Below are 27,150 nucleotides of genomic sequence, written 5' to 3'. Positions count from 1 at the left end.
TGGTGCCAGATAAGGCTGGAGAAGTGGTACGAGTCAGATCCTACAGAACTCTGTAGTCTCCATTGGGTAATTTGGGGTATATGGAAAGAACCATTGGAAGCCACTGACTATTATAGTAAGCTAAAGTTCCCTGATATCAGTGAGAACAGAAGCAGTGCTTCAAGGACTGTTTGAAAACAGCTTTAAACAATGAGGTATTGTTATGGAGTCCTTGAAAATGATCTGGTGAACTACTGCAGAGCAATCAGAGCTAGTACTGGTAGCTTTTCAAAAGAAGATGAGAGTGAAGATGCAGAAACCATATCCACTGGAGTACTGGTCACCCATTGATTCTTTTTTGCCAATAACTGTTCACCCTAATGATTCTTTTAAAAATATGAGATCCTGTTGTGGTACAGATTCTAAGTTTATATGGTTATACACAAAGTTAAAGCCTAAAATGGTGAACGAAGGTGAACTTAGTAATATTGGTTGTACATAATGGAATCTATTTAGAATACTGTTAAATTCCTTTTTTAACAGTATACCCCCCAACTGAAGTGCTTAATATGTTAATGTTTTAAGTGTTTTTTGTATATTGATGAATTAAATACTTGTTGAGGGTTTACTATCTCCAAGGCCCCATGTTCTGTATATGATAAGATCTCCAGGAAGGAGGTCTGCTCAGGGATTAGCTTTAAGGTGAATCATAAAATATTCTCAGTATAGGTGCCTATGTGAAAGATAGGCAATAACAATCAACTACAACACTTTATGTATAAAACATTTTTGCAAACCTAAAGTATTGTAGAAATATGACATGTCTAGGTTTTGCAAGTATACTTTTGAGAGCAGCACCTTCAAATAGTCCTTTTAATTCTTAAAAAGATCTTTAAGGGAGCTTCTGTAATCTTAAAAATTAATTTCAGGAAACCCGAGGTCTGCTCTCTAGCAGTCGCAATTTTATGTGTAAGGAGATTAAGTGTAAATACTTGCTTTTGGAGGTATAAATAAAGGAAGCATTTTAATTAATGTTTCTTTATTTGGCAGCTTGGTTCTTTGTCTGGTTCTTCGTTTCTTCTTTTGAGCAGTTAGACAGTCTGTCCTATATGTTAGGGGCTTTAACAGTTTTACCTTATACTGAAATTGGCCCTCTTAGGACTTTTGAAGACTATTAGTTTTTAAATTGTGCTTGTTAGTGTAACGTTTGTTTTGAAAACAAGGTTATTTAATATCTTAAGTGACAGACCATTCTCTGGCAATGAGACACCTGGCTTAGCTCTGTGTGTGAAATATTTTTACTTTTCCATTTCCTTTGCCACACAAAATATATTGAGTTCTTTAAAGCTAAAGAACATGGTATACCTATTTATGACTCTTGGGAATGTTTAGCATTGGCTGTTAAAAATGAGGAGTACTGCGGTGTGAAGGAAGGAGGTGGTAATGAGGAAATGAATGAAATATGTCCTGTTCATTTTTTCAGTAACTTCATGTGATGTTATGTGATGTCATGAAGGATGGCAAAGATATTTTGGAAATTATATAAAGAATATTCATATATCATAGAATTTTCCATTTGAATAAAATGTGATTGTGTACATTTCTGTAGGTTATGAAGAATATCTTTTAATCTTTGTCATTTTTAAGACAAAACATAAATAAAAAAGATGTAAGGCAAGTTAGTAATACTGTAGTTGGGTTAAGAAAGATAAAGTTAACATATGTAAATATAAATTGTTAAAACACGGATTGACAAGAAAAGACCAAAGTCTTGATGGGCAAAAAGCCAATTCACTCAACAAGACTTATGTTACTACATTAAAAAGAATTTAATTTCTCTAGTAATCAAAGAAATGTAAGTTTAAAATAAAATACTGTTGTTAAGATTAACAAAATACATTTTAACACTATGTTGTTGAAAAATTGTTGAAAATTGCCTGTGGAATATAGAGGAGCATAATGTTAAAGAAAAAAACTTTACAATATGTATGAAAACTCCACTTTGACGACTTTTGAGGAAATAACAAGTATGCAAAAAAAAAAAGTCTTGCATCAAAGGTATTACCATTCATGATAATTCATGACTGAAATACCTTTTATAATAACAAAATCAGAAGCAATCAAAATGTTTACTCGTGGGGAGAATGTTTGAATAAATTATGAGATCTGTACCCATTACAATTTACATTTATGGAGATTAAATTAACTTGAGAAAGTGATTGTTATGATATTAGTGGAGAAAAAGCAGGATGTACAACCTCAGTTATATTTTACAAAGAGAAACAGACATGGGCATATAAAAAAGTCTGGAAATATATACATCAATATGTTAAGAGGGTATTTTGGGCATTAAGATCGTGCTTTTCTGTGTGGTCTAATTTTTCTTCAGTTTGCATGTACTACTTTTGTAATCAGAAAGTATGTGAATGTTACGTAAAATTACTTCTAGAGCTATGATCACACCGCTAAACTCCAGCCTGGGTGACATATTGAGACCACCTCTCAAAAAATAAAATAATGAAATAAAAATAAAATCAAATCCCTTCTACAATGACCTTTCAATGCTACGGAGTACAGCCTGCACAGGCCTTTGCAGATTTCTATTCACGGAAAGCTGTTTATCATAGGTAAAAATTTAGGTCTTTCAAAGAGTGGGCAACATTTTCCTTTTTGAATGAATCACCTAAGAATAAAGATGGTTCTGGTGGAAAGTGTTGATTTCCTGTGTGGAGAGAGAAGACGACGTGTAACTTGGTGGTTAGTCATCTTAAAATAAAATTTCTGGGACAGACATGGTGACTCATGCCTGTAATTCTAGTGCTTTGGGAGGCTGAGGCGGGAGGATTACTTGAGGCTAGGGGTTCAAGACCAGCCTGGGCAACATGAAAAAACCTTGTCTCTATAAAAAATATAAATATTAGCTGGGTGTGGTGGTGTGCACCTCTGGTCCTAGCTACTCTGGTCCCTGAGGCAGGAGGATCACCTGAGCTCAGGGGTTCATGGCTGCAGTGACCTGTGATTGCACCACTGTACTCCAGGCTGAGCAACAGAACAAGACCTTGTCTCCAAAAAAAACAAAGGTCTGGAAGAGTTTTAGAAAAGTGTTATATATAGGAAAATTAATTTTAACTTGCTTGACTTTGATAGGCCTACTATATATCTCTAAAGCAGAATTTGTCAGTATCTTTTAGAGTTTTTTTTTCTTTTTTCTTTCTTTTTTTTTTTTTTTTTTGAGACAGTTTCGCTCTTGTTGCCCAGGCGGGAATGCAGTGGCTCCATCTGCGCTGACTGCAACCTCTGCCTCCCAGGTTCAAGCGATTCTCCTGCCTCAGCCTCCTGAGTAACTGGGATTACAGGCATGTGCCACCACGCCTGGCTAATTTTGTATTTTTAGTAGAGACAAGGTTTCTCCATGTTGGTCAGGCTGGTCTCGAAACCCTGACCTCAGGTGATTCACCCGCTTCGGTCTCCCAAACTGCTGGGATTACAGGCGTGAGCCAGCATGGCTGGCCTAGAATTGTTGATAAAGTAGCGCTTTAGTTGCTGACATTAATGGATTTTAAGGAAGTATTAATAACAAGATGTTCAGATGGGGTGTTTTTGTTTTTTCTTCCTTCAGTTCTCTTTACATTATGAGATAAGAGCCATGCTTGCAGCTTTATAGTGGATTCATTGGCAAGGGCCTACTGGCATCAGGTAGAGTTTGAGATTGTAAAATTAGTAACATAATATTTTCAGTTGTTTCAGTTGCTTGAAGGTTTTTACGGGTCATTTTTGCCTTTAATTCTGGTTTAAAGGAAAATATTGCCTTGACAATCTTTAATTCTAAATTTGGAAAGGACATAAAGATATTCTTATACTAAAAAGAATGGGCCACAACAGTTGCTAAGTACCTTCATGTATATTTATGTGTATGTCTGTGTGCGTTTGTGTATTTGACATGTACACATAACTTAATACCATTGCATTGAATCGAAACATTTAAAAAGGCAGTTAACAAGACTGGACCAGCAAAAGGGAAATTCTGAAGTGGAGTATGGATTTTAACAATTAAAATTTAGAAAAATAGCAGATACTTTCTTTTCTGTAGATTTGGAACTTTGACAAAGCTTTAAAGCAATACGCCACGAACATACAAGAAATTACCTAATTTCAATATGAAATAGACCTGGAGATGTTTTAGGTTTTCTTAATTTATTTCATTATGAACTGTTTACCATGTGTATTCATGTTGTGAGATAATCAAGAATAAAATAATTGTACACTACAAAGAACAATCATTTTATTTTTCAATGATTTTATCTCATTTTTTATCATTCATCCTCTCAATTTAATTCCTTCTTGAAGGCGTGAGAATTTTTCTTCACTACTAGAGGGTTATTCCAGCCATCTGCACTACAAAGGAGTGGTTTCTCATTCTATTTTAGTAATCTGGGAATGGCAAATATTTAGAGGAACTCTAATACAATGGCAGAAGGAGAAGGAAATTAAAGTTTGGTGAATTCTTCTCTGTGTTAGATTTAAAAGTATTTTTGTCTAGAAATATTGCAAATTTGCAGGTTAATTTAAAGGGACATTTTCTCTTTGTAACTTTATGAATGAATAAGAAAATATTCTCTGTATGCTTCCTTTGTTCCAGTTTTAAATTTTCCTTTATGATATGTTTTACTTTTAGGTTATTTCCCATTTTTCTGACTTGGTTTTACATGGAATTTGACAGAACAAAGAAAGCATTTAATGATGGAGTTATATAAATTCTTTATCTTCTGTGACAGGCTAAACTTACTGGAAATAAATGTTGATGACAATTAAGATTATATTAAATATCTGCAGAGTGTATTTGTATAAATGCTTTTAAATTAATATACACTGAAAAAATATTAAAAAGTATTAGAGAAGCTAAAAAAGAAATTTTGCAAAAGAAATTTTCAGAGAGGATCTTGAGATCTGTTATGTGTAAATTATGATTAGATCAACCTTTAGAATATACATAATTTCCATATAGTGAAGAAACTTATGAGATAGTACTAGTCATAAAAGAAATGCCAGTTCAAATAAGGTAGGAAAATAATTTCATGTGTTTTTAACTAACATTTTTTGTATTTAAATATGTTAAGGCCTAGTTAGTCTGGGTGTAGGATTTAGAGGGCAATTTGGTAATACAATTTAAGTATTGTACAAATGTTCATGTCTAACATTTTAACATGTTAAACCTAGTAACCCAGTAATTCCAGGCATAAAAATTAATCCTAAAAAAAAAATTTAGAAGAAGTAACAGTACCACCACCACCACCAACGATGTACATATATACAAAGTTTTAAAAGAAACATTATTTTTTTCAATTTCCACATTTTTCAAAATAAAAATGGCTGAGCACGGTGGCTCACGCCTGTAATTCCAGCACTTTGGGAGGCCAAGGTGGGCTGATCACAAGGTCAGGAGTACGAGACCAGCCTTTCCAACATGGCAAAACCCCATTTCTACTAAAAATACAAAAATTAGCTGGGCGTAGTGGCACACACCTGTAGTCCCAGCTACTTGGGAGGCTGAGGCAGAAGAATTGCTTGTACGTGGGAGGCGGAGGTTGCAGCAAGCCGAGATTGCGTCACTGCACTCCAACCTGGCGACAGAGTGAGACTCTGTCTCAAAATAATAATAAATAAATAAACAAATAAAGGTTATACGTTGTTTAGAGACAAGCTGTTCAATAATTTTAAGAAAGAGTTGCACAGGCATAAGCATACACAGGTTTGTTAATTATACACATGGTGGTAAGTGTGCTTGCAAAAAGGTCTGTTAAAATATATACTAGACTCTGGAGGTGTACACTGTGTAGTGTTACAATTCTGTACTTAAAACAAGGAAAACTGACAGTATACTATGTTTGCTCGCAAGTAGACAAAATGCAAAATACACCTACCTGTGCGAAAATAGAAGGCATTCCATTTACATTTTATAAGGTGAGAGGGGCTCTGATTGTAAGGAAAGCTACTGGACTGACAGCTCTTTGAAGACCAGGACTCATCTTTTCTTATTCATCTTGGTAGCCTAATAGAGTGCCTGTCCTATAATTGACTCTCAGTAGATAATTACTGTTTGGATCTGTTATTCTCTTTAACCACTGCTGCTGAATAAGGTTCCCAAACTCCTGCCAGATGACTGAATTTGAATCACTTGGGCTCTCTGCCTTGAAATTCTTATCCCTTCACCTGGCCCAGGAACTCTTTTTTTTTTTTTTTTTAACTTTTATTTTGAAATAATTTTAAACTTTCAGAAAACTTACATAGAGTTCCTGGGTTCTCAGCTTTTCTTCATGTTAGTATCTTATATAACCATAGAGCACAATTATTAAAACAAGGAAACTAGCATTATTATAATACTTCTATTAATTTAAATTTTGCCTGTTTTTTCACTTATATCCTTTCTCTGGTCCACATCCAATCCTGGATCCCACACTGTACTAAATTGTTGTGTCTCCTTAGTCTCTTCAGTGTCTGTTAGTGTCTCCTTAGTCTCTTCAGTCTCTGTTAGTGTGTGATAGTTCTCCAGTCTGGCTTTATCTTTCATGACCCTGGCAATTTTGAAGAGCACTTTTTAGGTTTCTTTTATAAAATGTTCCTCAGCTTGGGTATAGCTTATGTTTTAGATGGAGGCTATGCAGTTTTGGCTATGCATCCTACAGAAGGGATGCTGTATAAGTCTTAACGCATCATATCGGGGGTATATGGTGTCCATATGCCTTATTGGTGATGTTAATGTTGGCCACTTGGTTAAGGTGTCTGCCCCGTTTTTACTCTGTAAAGTTACTATTTTTCCCTTCATGATTAATGAGTATCTTTTGCTCACTGATTTTAGCATCCATTGATGGTTCTTGCCTACAATTATTACTATGGTATTTGTCTAATGATAACTTTTAATTTTTTATTTATTTATTTTTAATTTTTTTTGTGAGACGGAGTCTTGCTCTGTTGCCCAGGCTGGAGTGCAGTGGTGCGATCTCTGCTCGCTGCAAGCTCCGCCTCCCGGGTTCACGACATTCTCCTGCCTCAGCCTCCCGAGTAGCTGGGACTACAGGCGCCTGCCACCATGCCCGGCTAATTTTGTTTTTGTACTTTTAGTAGAGACGGGATTTCACTATGTTAGCCAGGATGGTCTCGATATCCTGACCTGGTGATCCGCCCGCCTCGGCCTCCCAAAATGCTAGGATTACAGGTGTGAGCCACCGCGCCCAGCCTGTCTAATGATGACTTTTAAATTTCTACATTTCTTCTACATTCAGTAATTGGAAAGCTACTGTAAGGGAGAACCATTTCTTCTTCCTCATTTATTTATGTAAGTATGGCCTCATGAATATTTATTTCATTCCATGGGTTATAATCCAATACGATTATTAATTTATATTTTTGCTTAAATTGTTCCATCTTTGGCCATTGGAAGTTCCTTTGAATTGGCTTTTGTGTCTGTTCCACATGTTTTTGAGCACTTCCGTACTTTGAAGTACCACGAGATATTCCAGGCTCATTTTATATTTTCCCTGCACCCACCCTAGAGCTCCAAGGAGCCCTGATTTCTTTTCTTTTTTTCTTTTTCTTTTTTTTTTGAGACAAGATCTCGCTCTGTCACCCAGGCTAGAGTGCAGTGTTGCAATCACAGCTCATTGCAGCCTCTACCTCCTGGGCTCAAGTGATCCTCCTGCCTCAGCCTCCCCAAGTGTTGTGGTATGCACTACAGCTGCATACCACAATACTTAGCTAATTTCCTAATTTTTGGTAGAGGCAGGGTCTTGATATGTTGCCTGGGCTCCTGATTTCTTTTATTGAAGAATGGTATTTAGAAACCAAGTCTGAGTGCTAGATGTGCTTCCTGCTCCTTGGTGTCATTGCTTCTAGGTCCTTTGAAAGGGCAGAGAGAGGAAATATACGTATATGTGCTAACATGTCCATATGTACATATATATTTGTTTTGTGTGTGTGTGTGTGTACATACAATTTCAAAATTGCTAGCCTGTATCCCTGTGAGAAATAAGTTTACTAACTAGAAGATAATACTTGTGTACAGGTGTTTTTTTCTTTCATGTTATAGTATCATCAAAGATTGTTATCTAAAGTTAATTAGGGTTAGTTATTTCCTTATCCCCCCTCTTCAGTATGGCTGGGTTATTCACTTTTAATACAGTTGGGATCATTTGTTATTGTTTGTATTCAGCTTTGGGTTCATCCTGATTTTACTTCTTTGTTTATTTTGTGATCATGTGAAACATCACAGTGTTAAGAGTCAGAGCAGTACAAAAAAATTGTACTCAGAAAAGTGGAAAGCTCTTTTTTAAAAGCTTTCCAGATGATTCTGACATTTCACCTGTTTTCAGAACACTGAGAACTACCCATGGGCTTTGGAGTCATGCAGCCCTGAATTTAAATTCAGCCTCTTATCAGGTATGTAATGTTGGGTAAGCTACTTTCCCTCTCTGAGCTTCTGATTCCTACCTCTAGGGATTGTTGTGGGGGCGAGAGAAAATATATATGAAATGTCTATCACAATGCCTGCACAAAGCGAGAGCTAAAGTGATAGCTGTATTCTTTCATATACTAATTTAGCAAATATTAATTGCATTGCTACTATGTACTGAGGCACTGTACTCTTTCCTAATGATTCAAAATAACTAAGACATAGTTCGTGCCTTTAAATAGTTCACATTTTGGGGGGCACCTAGCAGTTTTGTAGAAAATACAGTGACCATTTCTTACATTGAAATGCAACATAAAAGGCTAACATTATAAAAAAATCATATTTTTTTAAAGCTTTTCTGTAGAAAGCTTAACCAGTACAGACTGTATCTCTCTAGTGAACTATTTTGATAAAAATCTAGGGAAAGAAATGTATGTCTCTGATTTTCTCAAATATAAGTCATTTTTGGCTTTTAGAAGTGTTTAGATCTCAGACCATTTGAAATAGAATTTTCTAGTGTATGCCTGTAAACATGCGTTTAGTATTCTTACGTACCAGACACTCAGGTGATTCATATATCCAATATATACAGTCATCCCTAACTATCTGTGTGGCATTGGTTTCAGGACCTCTCTGGGATATTAAAGTCTGCAGATGCTCAAGGCCCTAGTAAGGCATAGTATTTGTATATAACCTATACATATCCTTCTACATACTTTAAATAATCTCTTGATTACTTATAATACCCAGTGTAATATAAATGCTATGTAAATAGTTGTTATACTGTATTGTTTGGGGAATAATGACAAGAAAAAAGTCTGTACACATTCAGTACAGACAAAATTTTTTTTCAATTATTTTTGATCTGAGTTGGTTGAATACATGGCTTTGGAACCCACAGATACAGAGGGAAGCCTGTATATAAATGTCCTAGAATGGTGCTTTTCAATTTTAATGTACATGTGAGTCATCTGGGAATTTTATGAAAAAGAGGATTTGGGGTCAGTAGATCCTGGAAAGGGAACTGAGAATCTGCATTCATAACACTCCCAGCAGGCACAGTGGTTGTGGACCACACTTTGAGTATTCAGGGTGTTTACTGCACTGACTTTGAAATCATACTTTCTGCCTTTCAATCCCAGTTCTACCGGTTATGAAATATGTGCTCATTATTAATGATTAATTTCACTCAGTGTGCATATTGTACCTTGAAGCACTATTGAAGTCACCACTAATAGCAGATGAAACATTTTAAATTAACACTTAGCACGTGAAGACAAACCTCATGACTTAGCAATGCAGCTAAAGATGTGCTGCTTCTGTTTTGGACCTATATGTTATTTGTGAGATTTTTTTTTTTTTCCACCGTGACAACCACTAAAACTAAGTACCTAAATTAACTGAAATTAGAGTCAAACTTGCAAACCATGTCATCATTAAGGGTTAAATCAAGATTTAAAAAGAAGACCAAGAGCAGTGGCTCACGCCTGTAATCCCAGCAGTTGGGGAGGCTGAGGGGGGAGGATCACTTGAGCCAAGGAGTTTGAGATCAGCGTAGGCAACATGGCAAAAACTCATCTTTAAAGAAAATACAAAAATTAGCTGGGTATGTTGGCGTGTGCCTGTGTAGTCCCTGCCCCTTGTGGGGCTGAGATGGGAGGATCACGTGAGCCAGGGAGGTCGTGGCTGCAGTGAGCTCTGATCGCACCACTGCACTCCAGCCTGGACAACAGAGTAAGACCCTGTCTCAAAAAACAAAGAAAAGAAAAGGAAAACATGTAATAACATTGCTCTCACTATGTTAATATACAATTAATTAACATCATGTTTTATTGAAAGTTTTGGAAACTTTAATAAATTAGAATATTTTAAAATATTTTTTGCTTCACCCATCTAGCCTTTTGAAGTTTCTAATTTGTGTGCATATTTGAATTTATGTAATTTCTTGATACTGAAATACTTTGTATAACCTATATTGGGGATGTGTGCTCATGAATATTTTGCTCATGAAGGGAAGAAAACAAAAGTTTAGATTCTACTACTATGTAGCATAGAAATGATGATTTTCTTTTGGAAAAGGGTTGAGGGCAGATGTTGATAGTTTTGCACGTGGATTAAGTAAAATGTGTTTTCAGGGTATTGTCCAGGATATCTGGTATTTAGAAGCTTTGTGATCTAGCTCGAATTGGAGGCCCTTCATTTGGGATTAGTTGTCTATGACAACAAAAGATCCCCACTTCCTCTCAACAACAGAATATAAGGGAGCTCAAGTTTTAAGTGATTAATTAGTGTATTACATTAGGTAAATTGATCTAGTCCCAATTAATGAAAGGTCTGGTCTTTAAAATATATTTTAAAAAATTATTATAGTGATGTTGCTCTAAGTATAAGTGATTAACTCACCCAGGCACGGTGGAAATGTGGGCTGCTTAGGTGTCACTCTAGGCCCACATCTAGAAGTCTGATCTAAGCCACATCTATGTGGCTTTCCTAGTATTGTCCTCTCAGTCTTATAGTAATTTCAGACTTCCTACGCCAGTGGTTCTCAAACATTTTTGTCTCTAGAAAGAACTGTTTACACATACTCTTAAAGTTGATTGAGGGCCTCAAAGAGCTTTTGTTTGTGAGTTATATATATATCAATATTTATAATAGTAGAAATTAAAATATAATTTTTTCTTTTCTTTTTTTTTTTTTTTGAGGCAGGGTTTCGCTCTGTCACCCAGACTGGAGTGTAGTGGCACAATGAGAGCTCACTGCACCCTCCGCCTCCCGGGCTCAAGTGATCCTCCCACCTCCGCCTCCCAAGTAATTGAGACTACAGGCACATGCCACCATGCCAGGCTAATTTTTTGAATTTTTGGTAGAGATGGGATTTTCCCATGTTGCCCATGCTGGTCTCAAACTCCTGAGCTTAAGCAGTCTGCCTGCCTCAGCCTTCCAAAGTGCTAGAATTACAGTGTGTGCCATTGCACCTGGCCAAAACAGAATTTTAAAAAAGCATATTCATCAATTCTTAAAAATACAGTAAACCTATTGTACATTAATGTAAAGAACATTTGAAAAATTACTATTTTCCAAAATAAAAAAGTTTAGAATGGTGTATTGTTTTACATTGTTTGCAAATCTCTTTAATATCTGACTTAATAGAAGACAGCTGGATTTTCTTATTTGCTTTTACATTCAATCTGTTGTAGTATCATACATAATGTAGCCTCTGGAAAATCCCAGTGAATGCTTGTGAGAGAATGAGAGTGAAAAAAGGCACATAATGACTTTATATTGTTATGAAAATATTTTTTTACCTTTACATCCCCTGAAAGGGTTTCTGGGGTGTCTAGGAGAGTTTCTTCCTAAACTAAGGAAAAAAGGTTTGCCATAGCTGTCTATGGCCTCCAAAATGCTTCTCCACAGATGTTTGGCAGGAGTATACTTAGGGGCTGTGTTTGGGGTGCAGCTACCCCTCTCTTTTACTCTTCCTGATTATGTCATAGCTGTGATTGTCAAATTAAGCATCTGTGACACTGTGGTATCCCACAAGCTGCCTTGGCTGTGTCTCTGCTAATTCTAATAAAGGTAGTCTTTTCCAAGTGGACTGAAAAATAAATTAGATGGATAGAACTTGCTCAATTTTAGTTTTTCTTTTATAAATTGTACATATCTGTTGTTACTTTCTGTTAGTAAACATCAATAACAAGACAAACAATTAAATTGTATTGTGATTGATAGAAGACCTTGAAATGATCCTATACAATTATAAGATTGTCTTTTGTTGTGATACACAGGCCCTTGGTTACCTTCAGTTTTTTTTTTTTTAGAAAAAAAAAATATATATATACATACACACACGCACAGACGCTCACATACACATGGAGTAGTATTTTCTCCTACTGAGATTATTCCTAATTTGTATGACAGAATTAAATATAAAAGCGTCATGATTTTCTGGTGCTTTGCAGTGTGAATAAGTTTGAAAACTACTTCATAGGGCAACTTGGAAGGAGATGGGGAGACAAGGGGATGATGGAAAAGACCTTTCAGCGACACCTTTCCAACTCAGATAATGGAGCTTATACACAAATTCCTTTTATACTTCTACATTTTTCTGATGCTGATGGCAAAGAGAGGTAGGCTATAGAAAATCTGAACAGTGAGTGTTGAGAGAATGGTAGAGACAGCAAGAGAAGCAATGCTTTGAGGTTTATTAGGCAATAATACCAATGATAGGAGTAGCTACCACACCTGTTAGTTTGCACTTGTTTCATATGCTGTCAGGTTCAGACATTCATGTAGTCATGAAATGTTTATTGAGCATCTACTATGTGCTTAAAAATCACACTGCAAAAGCCAGCCAAACTTATTTTCAGATAAAGCTCCACTGACTCTATGAAGATAAAGTTTAGATCTCTCTGGTAATAATACCTACATTCTTCCTTAAGGAGGATTAACTTGGTATAGAAGAAGACAACTGAGCACAAATGTGGCTGGCTAGGTGCCAGCTCTTTGAAGTTCCTTAACTTGCATAGACTAACCCTGTCAATTCTGAAGGTATAGGAAGCCAGATTGTACTTTGATGTCAGAACTGTTTTGAGAGACCATTTATGTTGTATTTCCTTTGAAGAAGAGTGATTCAAGGCAATCTTTGCTTACATAGGGCCAATGATTTGACCTAGAAAGCCTAGAAACAAAAATCCTTTGCCAGAAAAGAGTTGAAAGTAGCTATAAGTGATCTGAAACATCATATTTACTTAAGAGTTTTGAGAGAGATCATTTGGAATTAATCTGGTTTACCTAGAGGCAGACGATTAGTTGCTCAAAATGATTCCTTATAGGAATTTCTAGTTTGATGTATTGCATCTCTCAGAATTTTTTGGGCACTGGCATGTTTAACTGCAGTCATTTCTGGGTTTGTTTATAGATAAATGCACAACTTTACATAAACACAGAGTATGTGATTGAGACATTTTTTTAAACCAGCTAAAAAAGATTTTGAGTGGGAGAAAAATAATCACAGAAGCTGAAGGTTCAGTTTCAGAGATACCAAGTTATCAGGTTTCTTTCTCAATGTCAGATTAATGGGAAATTGGAAACTGAAAGCTGGTGTGTGTTACCCTCTTACACTTCAAAATGTTGCTTGTTAAGGCAGGCACATTTTTAAAATACTTGTTTGAATACCTGAAGTACAAGCCCTTATTTTCCTGCCTGCTTGTCATCCTTCTGATTGGCTGTTCTGCTTGTAGCCAGAATATCTGGGCATTTTTCAGGCAGTTGAGATTAAAGAAACTTGTCAGTATTTTCTTCTTCATTACTCTTAAATTCATAGTTCAAAATATTTGTTAGTTTTAAGCATAATAGTTTCCTGAATTGGGTAATTTATAAATGTCACATTGTTTTGTTTTAATATTTTTATGTTCAAAATGTTGATGTCTTTGAGAATGGAAATAGATCTTTTGTCCTAATTTGACCAATTGGAACAGGGTATAGAGGTCACAATAGCAGAGAAGTGGCACTGCTGAACCATTATAATTTCATTATTTCAGCCACTGATATTAAATCTGGGTTCAGGTTGGGACCCTTTGGGTTCTTGGCTTCAAATCCCTGAAATGTTGACTGTAGAAGTTTCAGTTCACAATTTTGGGTGGATTTTCAAAATTGATCTGCCTGACCGTTTAGGAGCAGGTTGCATTTCATACTAGTTGTTTCATTTAAGAACATTTCTACGAGATAGTTTAGCTTCATAAAATTACCTGAAATATCACAATACAGTCCTACTTGAGTTTCCTGGGTTCACTTCTAAGTGATCAGTGTGTAATGGAAAGAAAGACTCGCTAGTAGTTTTTAAATTTAGATATACTAGCCAATCATAATGAGTATCACATATGAAATATAGGCTGGCTACTTACTGCATGCATGTGAATGAGACAGAGCAAATCTGTACATACATTATATATATTGAACAAACCGTCTTTTAAAAAGTTAAAAATTTAAAGCTATTACATAAATTGAAGAAACCAATCTTAAGGAAAATTTTTTTTTAAAGTAAAATTTTCTTTGGTATTTTTATTGGGTGAAAAGAGTAAAAAGTTTTACTTTAAGTAAATTTTTTTCTGGAGCAAGGGAATGCTGAGGGTGGGGTAGTATAAAAATTGTGAAATTAGAAAGCCCAAAGTAATGGGAGAGGCTGTACTAAATTTTGAGTTATATAGTGTGTTTATCAGAATGTATTCTGTTGCACATTGAAGATAAAAGGCAAACCAGAAAGTATTTAGAAAATTCGTATTTTCTCCCACATACTGAGAGAGTAACTACATCTTCTTAAATATCAACAATATTACCTTTTATAGAACAAATGCAAGGTTTCTTTTTGTTATTTTAGTGACAACTTTATCTTGAGTGACTGGTTATGTCATTTGTGTGTGTGTGTGTGTGTGCGTGAGCACGTGTGTGTGTGTATATTTGAATGTCTCCGAAGAGATTTCTTAGTTTATTTAGTTGCTTACTTTTTTCTCTCCCTTCAAAAACTTTTTTAAATGGACAAATAATAATTGTACATATCCATGGATATGTACAATACATAGTGATGTTTCTATACATCTGGTGTACAGTGATCAATCCGAGTACTTGGAATATCCATCACCTCAAACATTTATCATTTTTTTGTGTGTGTTGGGAATGTTACTTTGAAACATTTAAGATAAATTTTTTTTCCCTTAAGATTCCAACTCTTTAAAAATATACTTTATAATTTGGGTAGAGTATATTTTATATTTTTTATTACAATACATGGCATATTTTGGGAAAAGGTATTGGATTCTTTTGAGGTCAAGAAGTTTTATGTTAAGAACAGAAGAAAAACCCCTCAAAATCTAAGCAGGCTAGTATTAAATAAATTGATGTTTAATCCTTTGAAAGCCAGGGTTTTGTTTGGTATCTAGTTACCTTGTATACCTTGTCTGCTGAACTGATTGATGATAGGTGATTCTGTTTTCCTCCAGTAAGTGCTTTTCCTCAATTCCTTAACACCCCTATTTAAAGGGAACTCTTTCAAGAGATTTTCTGATTAAAGGTGAGAGAATGCAAACAGTAGCACTTGGGATAATATCTTTTGGCTTCTGTGATACAGTGTTTCTTCCAAATGTAAATTTTTCTTTGGTTTGGTTTATCATTTTCCCCATGCAACTATTTTTTTTTTTCACAGAGCCACATTTTATTATAACTACATGAACTATATATGCCTTGGGCAAAGACTACACAAAACATAGAAACAGGAAATGCCTGTTAGGTTAAGAGACATGAGATAATGGGCAAAATATCTCCTAAAATTACTTAATGTTGTCAGCATTACTGTAGTAATATATAATACAAAATGAAGACAATTTCTGATTTCATTATCTTGAAAACTTCTTTTAAACTTGTATTTTCCATTTTGTTGTTTCAGAGCAGAAACCTTAAGGAAGTAGTGAAGTTTTGTATTTTTATTCTATGAATTTAAATGATTTTGAAATCAGTCATAGCCTAGAGCTGTGCCTTTCAAGCTGTTTTGTTGGCATATGTTTCTAAATATTAAATACTAACTGGAAAGTAGAAGTAAATTGATGTAGCTAAAAAAGATTTACTGGCCAGGTGCGGTGGCTCACGCCTGTAATCCCAGCACTTTGGGAGGCCGAGGTGGGCAGATCACAAGGTCAGGAGATCGAGACCACAGTGAAACCCCGTCTCTACTAAAAATACAAAAAACTAGCCGGGAGTGGTGGCGGGCACCTGTAGTCCCAGCTACTCGGGAGGCTGAGGCAGGAGAATGGCGTGATCCTGGGAGGCGGAGCTTGCAGTGAGCCGAGATCATGCCACTGCACCCCAGCCAGGGTGACAGAGCAAGACTCCTCTAAAAAAAAAAAAAAAAAACAAAAAAAAAGATTTACTTTAGCATATGGAAGGTTATCATCCCTAAACTGTTAATATTTACAAGTGATTTTTTAAAGTGATAAGCTTCCTTGTAATGAAATACTTGTCATTATTAAGTAGGCTCATTTATTCAACATGTATAATTATTGCTTTCTGTATGACCAGCTTTCCATATGTTAAGAACTGGATATATAATCATTAGTGAGCAAAACATTGATAGGTTCTTCTGTTGGAGTTCATGCATTAGTTCATTTGGTAGATAATTGTTGAGCACCAACTATGTACCAGACACTGTTCTATAATTTAGGGTTATGCTTTGTGGAGGGAGAAATAAGTAATAAATACAGTAAGTGCTTAGGTAAATGATTAAGATCATTTCAGATAGGGATCAGTACTTCAAAGGCAGTAATACAGGGAGAACTAATGAAGTACCTGAGCTGATCTACTTTACAGACTAGTAGAGGAGATGATTTTAGTATAATTAATCATATAGATAAATATGATAAACGCTGTAAAGGAAAAGCAATGAGTGTTTATGAGAGCTAATAAATGAGGGAGATGAGGAATAGTTCCTTTTGGGGGAATCAGGGAAGACTTCCTGGGGGAAGTAACTTTTGAGTTTAAATCTGAGCTACAACTAGGTGTTAGTTTTCTAGGGCTGCCCTAACAAGTAGGACAAACTGGGTGGTTTAAACAACAGAAATTTATTGTCTCTCAGTTCTGGAGGCTAGAAGTCCAAGATCAATGTGTAGGCGGGGTTGCTGGTTCCTTCTGAGGGCTATGAGGGAGAATCTGTTCCATGCCTCTCTCTTATTTTCTGGTGATTTGTTGGAAATCTTTGGTGTTACTTGGTTTGTAGACACATTAGCCTGATCTCTGCCTTCACATTGTGTTCCCCCCGTGTGCTTGTCTGTGTCCAGATTTCCTCTTTTTATAAGGACATCAGTCATACTGCAGTAGGGACCCACCCTACTCCAGTATGAACTCATTTTAACAAATTATCTCTACAACAGCTTTTATTTCCAAATAAGGTCACGTTCTGAGGTACTGAGGGTTAAAAGTTCAATATATGAATTTGAGGTGGACGTAATCCAACCCATAATACCAGGAGTTAGCTAGATGAAGAGAAGAGGGGATGACTTCAGGAATAGAGAACAGCGTGTGTGAAGGTATTGCGTTGGAAAAGCATGGCTCATTTAAGAAACGAAGTGTACCTGAAGCATAGAAACTGAGAGGAAGAGTGAAGTGACACAATTCCAGAGACATTTTAAAGGTAGAATAGATAGATGGGGCCTAATGACCAGCTGAACATGATGTGAAGGAAAGAATAATCAAAGATAATTTCCTACCTATAGCTGTGATGAAAGTATTTTCACCATTTTTGGGTAGAAAGACAGAAATTTCTACCTGAAATCAAGGGAAAGGTTGAAGCCGGAAATAAGGATTTGGAAGTTAACTATGTTATTGGTCAAAAGTTAGCTAAAATTACTCAGGAAGAATGCCTTTAGATGAGGGCCGGGACCTAGAACCTTAAAAAACATCCATATTTAAAGAGGGGGCCAGAACAAAAAGCCAAGAACAACAACAACAAAAAATCAAAAAAGCAGGAAAAGCAATATGCAGTAAGAAAAAATAGATGGATTACTGCTTGGGAAACCAAGCTAGAAGAGAGTTTTGAGAAGGAGGGACTGGTAGATGGCATCAAATGCTACATGAAGGTAAAGTAGGATGAGACCTGGAGAGAGATCTGATCTCATTTGCCAGTTTGAGGTCCTTAGTGAGTACAACAGGTTATAGAATGGTGAAAGTGGAAGCCAAGATTTGTGTGTGTGTGTGTGTGTGTGTGTGTGTGTGTGTGTGTGTGTGTGTGTGTTGAGGAGTAAAAGGCCAATGAGGAAGCAGAAGGAGTAAGTATAAATGACTATCTTAAGAATTGGCAATGAAGGGAAGGTGATACAGGGAAGCACATACAAATTTTAGAAGATGGTACAGAGTTTAGGAAGAACATGTATGACTGAAAGCCAAGAGCAAGAAAATTAATGGGGGTGGGGAGAGGAGAGGAGGGAGTGATACCTTAGGTAAAGGTACCTAAGAGAAGTGTTCCCATTCAGGATTTGCTTCCTGGCATTTCTCAGGAATTTTGTTTTTCTAGATTTCCAAATGCTGAGAAATTTGGTGAGGAAAGCAGGAAAACAGGCAGGGAATTATAATTTTCCTTCAAGTTTAGCAGTCAAGGCAGAGGTTACTGATTAAATTCATTGACACCAAGTCTGCAGCAACAGCAGGAAACATGACACAGAGAGTCAAAGGTTAAGATGGCTATTTCTGGGAAGCTGGAGAGGAACACAGGATGGAAAGCTTTACGTCTTACTGTGGCTTTGCCATGTACTAGTGTGTATTCGTAGCCCTGACTACTGCTAATGGTGAATCATTCTTGCAAATAACAAGTATTAATAAGCTTATTCACATAGTATATTTTGTATATGATTCCAGTGAGTGGTATCCCAAGAAATAATAAGTTTTGACAGCAAAATCTTAAATTGGTCATTTGGACATGTGATTTTTTGTAGTGCTATTAACATTGCTAGGAGATCTGAATGTTACATTACTTGAATACTATACCTAATAATGTTTGCTGAGGGCTCCCAGTGTTTGGTATCTGCTACAGACTACAATTATTCGTAAATAATTTTGACAGAATAAATGCAAGAGATGATCACAGTGTGGCTGTGGAACACTCTGATGTGAAATCAGAAACATCTGTAATCTGGATTAGCAAAGCAGTATTCATTTTAATGACAAAACCAAAATCAGGGCAAGCATACAAAATATTTTCATTGTTAAAGAAGAAAATGAGCTTAAATGAAGCAAAATGTGTTTGAATGTCCAGCTTGGTGATCACACCACCATCTATGCAACACGAAAGAAAGTTTTCTGTGTCTGGAATGTTTGTCATGAAACCAAAGTCAAGTCTCAAATAAGGCAATTAATGTTTTATGTGTTTTAATTTTATTAAAATTGGTGGCTTTTAAATATCAAATATTTGTGATATCCATAAATTTTAAATAATTTCTATTTGACATGTGTTAATGTTTACTTCACTTGATGTTTTCTATTATTAGATTTCTATATCAGGTAGAGATCATTTTTATGTTATGAAAATATCTATCTTATCACAATACTACAATATATTGGTTGATAATTATAAACCATGCCTTTATTATTAAATCTTTTGTGTTACAGAAAACTACTAAAACTTTAGTGGTTTTCTACTAAATGGATAATAACCCTATCACGGAAAAATTATTCACTGTATAGAATAATTACTGTCACTCATTATTGTCACAGGATCCTTGGGGTGTTACTTGCCAGCTGGAAACCTCTGTAGCTGGCGGAGCCTCTTCCTGAGCATTGCTCTTGCCTGTCCGCCCACTCGACCTGGCAGGCTGTGCTTGGCTCATGCTACTGGCCCGGATCCCACACCTGCCAAAGGCAAGCCAGGCCGGAGCGGTGAGGGCTGTGTGGGCTAGTGAGCGTGAGGTCTGGCCACTGTGCACAGCTAGGCACATCAGCTGCTATGGCAGGGCGGGCAGCTCCAGGCGCCAGCACTGGCTCCATGGAAGGCTGCGGCTGGACCAGATGTACTGCATCCAGCTTCCACTGCGGGCATTCATGTCTGGATGAGGGGAATGTGGTGGTGCCTGGAAGCTTGGAGACGCCAGGAACTGCAGAGCCCGAAAGAGAGTGTCACAGCCCTGGCTCCGGGAGCCCCTAGGTGTGGGCTCCCTTCTCTCCTTGTGGCCCACAATGTGGCTAATGGAGGGGGGGTATGTTTCAGCCCTATTTGTGTTACAGCTCTTTCAGTCCTGCCATTCGGCGGGTCCTGAGTTCTATGGACAACTGGAGGGTGAGCAAGGTGGAGAGGAGCTTCATTGAGTGGCAGAACAGTTCTTAGGAGACCCGAAGTGGGTAGCGCCCTCCTGCAGGCAGGTCATCCTGCGGGAGGTGAAGTGAGTAGTTCCTTCTCCCAGCTGGTAGTCCCCATGTCTGTGTGAGTCTGACACACTGGGTGGGTGGTTATGGGTCTCATAAGGCAGGAAGTGTGTGCTGGTTGACCCATGGGTGGGCCCAGAAAAAGCTCCCTAAGTTCTCACTCCCAGTGCAGACTTCACCTAGAACTGACAGCCCGGACCCCAGGCTTCAGGCCGTCCCTGGCTTGAAGGTGGTGCTTCACCACGGACCTATCCCTTTCCACCTAGGAGCCAGTCTGCCTCCTGACACCACAAGTCACTTAAGTCTATCATGCCCAGGCTGTTCCTGCAGAGGGGCACCTGTAGGCCAATGGCTGAGCCACCCTCAGTGCCCCCTCGGGCTCCCTCCTATCCACGTAGGCACCCAAAGTCCAGAGGGGACTGAGACAGCAGGGGGCTGGAGTGTCAGCACTGCCTCAAGTGTGCGCACACCCGGCCAGGTTGCGACAGCGTCTGGACTTGGCTTCAACTTTGCTCTGATATCAGAGCGGGTGCTGGGAGCAGGGAAAGGCCAGGCAGCGGGAGCAGCCACTTCCAAGCCGGTGGGGGCAGGGGGCTTCCCGGGCCCCCAATAGTGCAGAGATGCCTGGGTCTGCAGCCATGGCTGGGTAGCTGTCGCTGCGCCTGGGAGCATGGGGCTCCTGCCTTGCAATTCAGAAATGGATGGGGCTCCCACCTGTTCCCGGCTCCTTTTGGCTCCCTGGAACAGGCACCCCGAGCCCGCCTGTGCCTCCCCTGCTACAGCTGGTGACACTGCAGCGGCTGCCCCAGACGGGCTGCAGCTGCCATCATTATTATTTAAAAACACATAAATCTTTGAAAAATACAGAATAAGTTATGAGGTTGAGAATTCTTGTAGATTCCAATTTATTTCCTAAAGATTTAGAAACACCACCTTTGAGACTGATTTGACCCAAAGGCTGGGATTAAGGACCCACAGGTAGAAAAATAAGCATCTGAGTAGAGACACCCTTTCTTCTTTCCTTTTTCTGGAGGAAGGATTTCAGGATGGGTAGAAATACAGATGAATTTGAAAATCTAGAGAATAGTTTCAGTTTTCTTTCCAAAGAAGGAGTACACTGACACTCCTTAATTGTGATGGACAAAGGGCGGGGCCATGATACCAGAGGTAGGTTGTTACAGTTTGGAACAGCTGACCAGGGATGAACCTAAGGAGATACTGTCCAGTTGAAGGCTCAGCTGAAGTGTATCAGGGAAATTCTGAAAGGCTCATTAGGAACTTTTTATAGACCTTGGTGCTTTTTTGCCACTGTACTCCTTCCAAGTAGTTAATCGAATACCAGTCAACTTAGAAAATAAATTCAACACATTTTACTGTTAATTTGGCTTTATTTATTAAGAATAACTGATTTTTTTAAAATAATGAAATACAAATTTCTGCCATTTATCTCATCATTTTTTGCAATCTGTGATTTTCTTTTTCTTTGTGAGAGAATGCTGGGAATACATCAGTAGTCCAGTTCTGACTCTTTATAACAAACACAAGAATTAATGTACATTTTATCTCTTTAAAAGAACATGATTGATAAACAGATCAGTGGAACAGAATAGAGTCCTGAAAGACCCACACATATATGGCCAATTGATTTTTCAGCAAAGGTGCCAAGGTAATTCAATGGAGAAGGATCAGTCTTTTCCACATATGATGGGTTAACTGGATCTCTTGCAGATGCAGAAGGAAAACTTGATCTCTATCCCACAGCAAATTTTCTAAAAGGAGATTATAGGCCTAAATGCTATAAACCTAAGGCTATGAAACTTTTAGAAGAAAACATAGGGAATCTTTGTGACCTTAGGAAAGGCAAAGATTTCTCAAGATTTTTTTTAGAAAACCTATTCATAAGATTTTTAAAAGTTTTGATAAATTGGACTTTAGCATAATTAGATTTCTGCTTTTCAAAATTTACCATTTAAAAAAGGAAAAAGCGAGGTGACCAGGTGCAGTGGCTCATGCCTGTAATCCCAGCAGTTTGGGAGGTCTAAGTGGGAGGATAGCTTTACCTCCAGGAATTTGAGACCAGCCTGGGCAACATAGGGAGAGGAGACCCTATCTCTACAAATTAAATTAGCTGAGCATGGTGGTGCATGCCTGTGGTTCCAGCTATTGGCAGGCCAAAGTGGGAGGATTTCTTGAGCCTGGGAAGTCAAGGCTGCAGTGAGTCGTGATGCTGCCACTGCACTCCAGCCTGGGCGACAGAGCACAATCCTGTCTCAAAAAAAAAGAGGCCGGGTGCGGTGGCTCATGCCTGTAATCCCAGCACTTTGGGAGGCCAAGGCGGGTAGATCACCTGAGGTCAGGAGTTTGAGACCAGCAATGACTAAGATGTTGAAGCCCTGTCTCTACTAAAAATACAAAAATTCGCTAGGTGTGGTGGTGGGTGCCTGTAATCCCAGCTACTCCGGCAGGAGTATTGCTTGAACCTAGGAGGTGGAGGTTGCAGTGAGCTGAGATAGCACCATTGCACTTCAGCCTGGGTGACAGAGTGAGACTGTCTCAAAAAAAAAGAAAGAAAAGTAAAAGGAAAAAGCAAGGTACAAAGTAGGAGAAAATATTTGTAATACAATATGTGACAAAGGGCTTGTATCTAGGATGTTGAAAGAACTCTTACATGGCAAACAACTTTTAAAAGGCGAGCAAAGACTTGAAAAGACACACAAAGAAGATGTACAGATGGCCAATAAGCACATGAAAAGATGAGCACCATCATTAGTCATCAGGGAAATTATTTAAAACCCACAATGAGATACCATTTATAACTGCCAGAATGGCTAAAATGAAAAAGTCCAAAGATTTCAAGTATCAGAGAGAATGAAGAACAAGTGTAAAATGGCATAACCACTTGGAAAGTTTTGGAGTTTCTTAGTCAACATGCATGTACCTTGTGACCCAGTAAGTCCCTACATACATGAAAACATGTGCCCACAAAAAGACTTACTTATGAGTGTCCATGTCAATCTTATTTGTAATAGCCCCAAACTGAAAACAATCTAAGTATCCATGAATAGGGAAGTGGACAAACAAAATTTGATATAATCATTCAGTGGCATACTCCTCAGCAATGAAAAGACAGTGTGGATGAATCTTATAGATATCTGTTGAATAAAAGACTAGGCACAAAAGAGTATGTGTTATATATATTATATAGTTCCATTTAGGAAGTTCTAGAGCAGGCAAAACTATGATGATAGAAATTAGATCAGAGGTTGTCTGGGATGGGATATAGTGGGGAGATTACTACAAAGGGGTACAAGAGAACTTTTGGTAGTGATGGAAATATTTTATAACTTCATTGAGGTTGTGGTTTCATGGATGCATCTATTCATTGTCAAAACTCATTGCACTGTGTGTTTAAAATTTGTACATTTTATTGTATATAAATTATACCTCAAAGTTGTTTAGAAATAAAACATGAAACTTTAAAAAATAATGAAAATATTGTTAGCATATAGTTTTGTATCCTTTTAAAAGCCTTTGTCAGCTACATTTATGGGGATTTGTACTGTATTTCTAGGATACTTTATTAAGCTTTCTAGGTAGCAATTCAATGAACCTGTCATTAATAATTTCATTTTGCACCTAATAGTTGTGGTTAAATCTAGAAATAATGAGCTAAGCCTTATTCCCTCAGGGAAACATTTCTTAACATCTATCACTTTCACTTGAATGTTTTTATTTAAAAAATACATACCAGTTTTATTATATTTACTTTTCTGTATGTACAGAGGCTAAAGTACTTGGTGTTTTAAACATACATGTAATGTAAAAACATGTACATGTCCATTTCAGATTTATTTTCAAAAAGATATTCCCCATCGAATCTGAATCATCGGAATATTTAAGTCTTAAATCTTCCCAGTAAGTAGTACATTTTTACTGTAATTTTTTCCCCTGCTTTGTATCTTGATATTCTCCCGATGAACTGGTGACATCTGATATTCACTAGTCATGTTCATTGAGGAAAAACATACACTTTCTTATTAAATCCACTTATCTGTAAAGTTTTGGTCAGGGATTTTAGCTTTTAGTATGTGGATTATGTCTTACAGTATGTGGAAGAAATTTAACTGCAGGGATATAAACATTGTTTTGGGTGGAGAAAGCCTGCACTAGCAGATGTAGTATAAAAGTTGAAGCCAGTATCAAAATGTCTTTTTCAGAAGTGGTAAATAGATTTTTTTTTTTAAACACTGAGATCATAAAGCCAATTGTTGCACAGGGAACACAGTTACTGAAGTATCAACTTTGTTTTTATGTGGCATAGAGTGTTCTTAAAGAGTAAAAGTGATTTTGTTGAAAAACAGATGGAAAATTCTTAATTTGTAACTCTTGAAACTTCTTGAAACTTCCTGCCAAAAATTTTTTGAAGTGTTCCTTCATTTGTTCACATTCAGGAATATATTAATACACTTATCCCTTAAACCATTTTACATATTGAGTACCTATGTGCCATGTACCATTGGTTTTTTTTTTTAATTTCCACTTTTATTATAGATTACAGTGTACACATTCAGGTTTGTTACTTGGGTAAACTGAGGCTTGGGGAATTTAATAATAACAGAATTTTTTTGAATTAAAAGATGCCTAATGGTTTAAAACATTTTCAAATGTGTCACTCACATGACCCACACGACAGTTTACCGCACTTGGCAGGAAGATACTGTTTTCAGTGTTTAATAGATAATGATGTATTAGGCTGGTTTCAGGGTTTGGTTATATTACTTACTTTCATTGCCTTATGTCTACTGTATATCTCAGCTAAACTTCTTGACTAGTGTAAATTAACTTATCTATCTAGTTGATATACTTGGGCCCTGATCTGGTTTACTTGTGCACACACCTAACATGAAGTTATTTTAACCTTGTGACATTTAATCTTTAATGTTTCTGGAGAAAAGAATTAAATACCTTTTTACAAAATAAATTATGAATACCTTTTGAGCAGCTTCTATTTGAAATAACACTTTATATAAATATAGGAATATATAACATTCTTATGTAAGAATACTTTGTATGAATATAGTCCTTTATCTTTTTGATTCCTATAGCAAGGCCATGAGAAAACCAAGGCTCACAGAAATTATGTTTAATGCAGTCTTCCCATGTCATTGTGCTGCCTCCCCCAAATTTCAGCCTGTTTGAATTTGGGGAAGGGGTTGTGAGGGAAGCAAGAAAATAGTCTCAGGTTCTAACATAGGATATTTAAAACATTTTTTAAAGTTGCTTGTTTTCAGTATGTGCCGGAGAAATCATCAGAACATGTCTTCTTAGTTGATGAATTATCATGGGTGATTTTCAAGTTGGTGAAATGGTTAAGAGTAATTAAATAAATGGTTGAGAGTTATTTTGGGCATTAAATGCTAACTTTTATGTGCATCAGGTAGTCAAAATAAAATCTCCATCTTAATTATGTCCTCACTGCCAAGGGTGAGGGTCTTGTTTGATTTTGTCTGGCTTACGGGATTGAGATTGTTTAACCTAGAGCAAGAGGAAATTTTTTTTTTTTAAGAGATAAGATCTTGTGCTGTTGTCTAGACTGTAGTGCAGTGGCATGATTATAGTTCACTGCAGCCTCAAATTCCTGGACTCAAGGGATCCTCCTGCCTCAGTCCCCTGAATACTTGGGATTACAGGTGTGAGCTACCACACCCACCTCAGCAAGAGCAAATTTTCTTTTTTTTTTTTTGTTTGACAGGGTCTCACTCTTGCCCAGGCTGGCCTTGAACTCCTGGGCTCAAGCCATCTATCTGCCTTGACCTCCCAGAGTGCTGGGATTACAGGTATGAGCCACCATGCCTGGCCAGCAAGAGGAAGTTTAATGTTAAGTACTATGTAGAGCTGACTGTTGCCTTAATGAAATGCTACAGAAGCATATACTTCACTAAAAGGAAATTGAACCCAGATGGAAAGTGTGAGATATAAGAATCAAAATGAGCAAAGAAATGGGTATTTTGGTATGTCTAAATACATATTATAAAAAGTAAATGCTAAATTTATATATTTAAATATATTTACTAGGATATTGGATAACTTGGGATATCTGTTTTAATATAACCAATTGCTTATTTTTTCTTTCCCTTTGTGATGAGAGGGAAAACAAAGTTCTGCCGACTGTTTTTAAAGAGCTCAGATTTTTTAAGCTGGCTTTGTGATCACTGTCTAAGAACTTTAGATGTAGTGTGACCTTAATCTATACTATGTAAAATTAGATGGTATCATAGATAGTTGACATTGCCTTCCAAGTACACTAAAGATTACTAGTCTAAATTCTTTACGAATCAGATACCTAAGCCATCCCTAGGTTCTGAGGTGTCTACTCAGAGGTTAGGGAAGAGAACTACTTCTGTGCATTAGAAGACTTATGTTTGGGTCTTTCCCCAGAAGGAGACAGTAGAGTGCATAAACATCAAATTTGTGCTTAAATACATTTTATTTTTATTTTAATCTGCTTCAGTGTTTGTGTGGCAGCCTTACTTAGATCAAATAAAACCTAGCATATGAGTTGTGTGCTCCTGCCATTCAAATTCCTTTTATGGAAGAGAAAGATAGTCTTCTTATTCATTTCCCTAATCGGGAAGGATGAAGCTAATAGTTATTGGACAAAAGCTGAAAAAATATTCTCATGTCCATTATGTAAAGGTTTAGGCATCTTTTAAAACCAGTACCTGCCAATGTGAGGTTTTAATGTATTTTACATTTCCAAAATAAAAGTAATCTCCAAGATTGTCTGAACTTCTTGTTAGATAGAAAATATATTTGTGTGAGCTTCTGAA

General features: G+C 37.0%; 1 protein-coding gene across 4 annotated transcripts in view; it reads left to right on the top strand.

The window, feature by feature from the left end:
- DISP1 (dispatched RND transporter family member 1) overlaps positions 1-27,150 on the top strand; it is a 213,308-nt gene that overhangs the window by 81,331 nt on the left and 104,827 nt on the right. Inside the window, exon 1 of one of the 4 annotated variants that reach the window (XM_017869972.1) lies at positions 8,362-8,412. The exons of the other annotated variants lie outside the window; for them this stretch is intronic. The gene's annotated coding sequence lies outside the window, so the exon portion shown is untranslated. Of the gene's footprint in view, positions 1-8,361; positions 8,413-27,150 lie in introns of those variants that run through there. 4 annotated transcript variants of the gene reach the window in all.

The sequence above is a fragment of the Rhinopithecus bieti genome, unplaced genomic scaffold, assembly GCF_001698545.2.
Source record: "Rhinopithecus bieti isolate Rb0 unplaced genomic scaffold, ASM169854v2 scaffold_1673, whole genome shotgun sequence".
Taxonomy (NCBI): Eukaryota; Metazoa; Chordata; class Mammalia; order Primates; family Cercopithecidae; genus Rhinopithecus; species Rhinopithecus bieti.
Note: the sequence above shows the minus strand (reverse complement) of the source record. Positions and strands in the feature narration are given on the sequence as shown.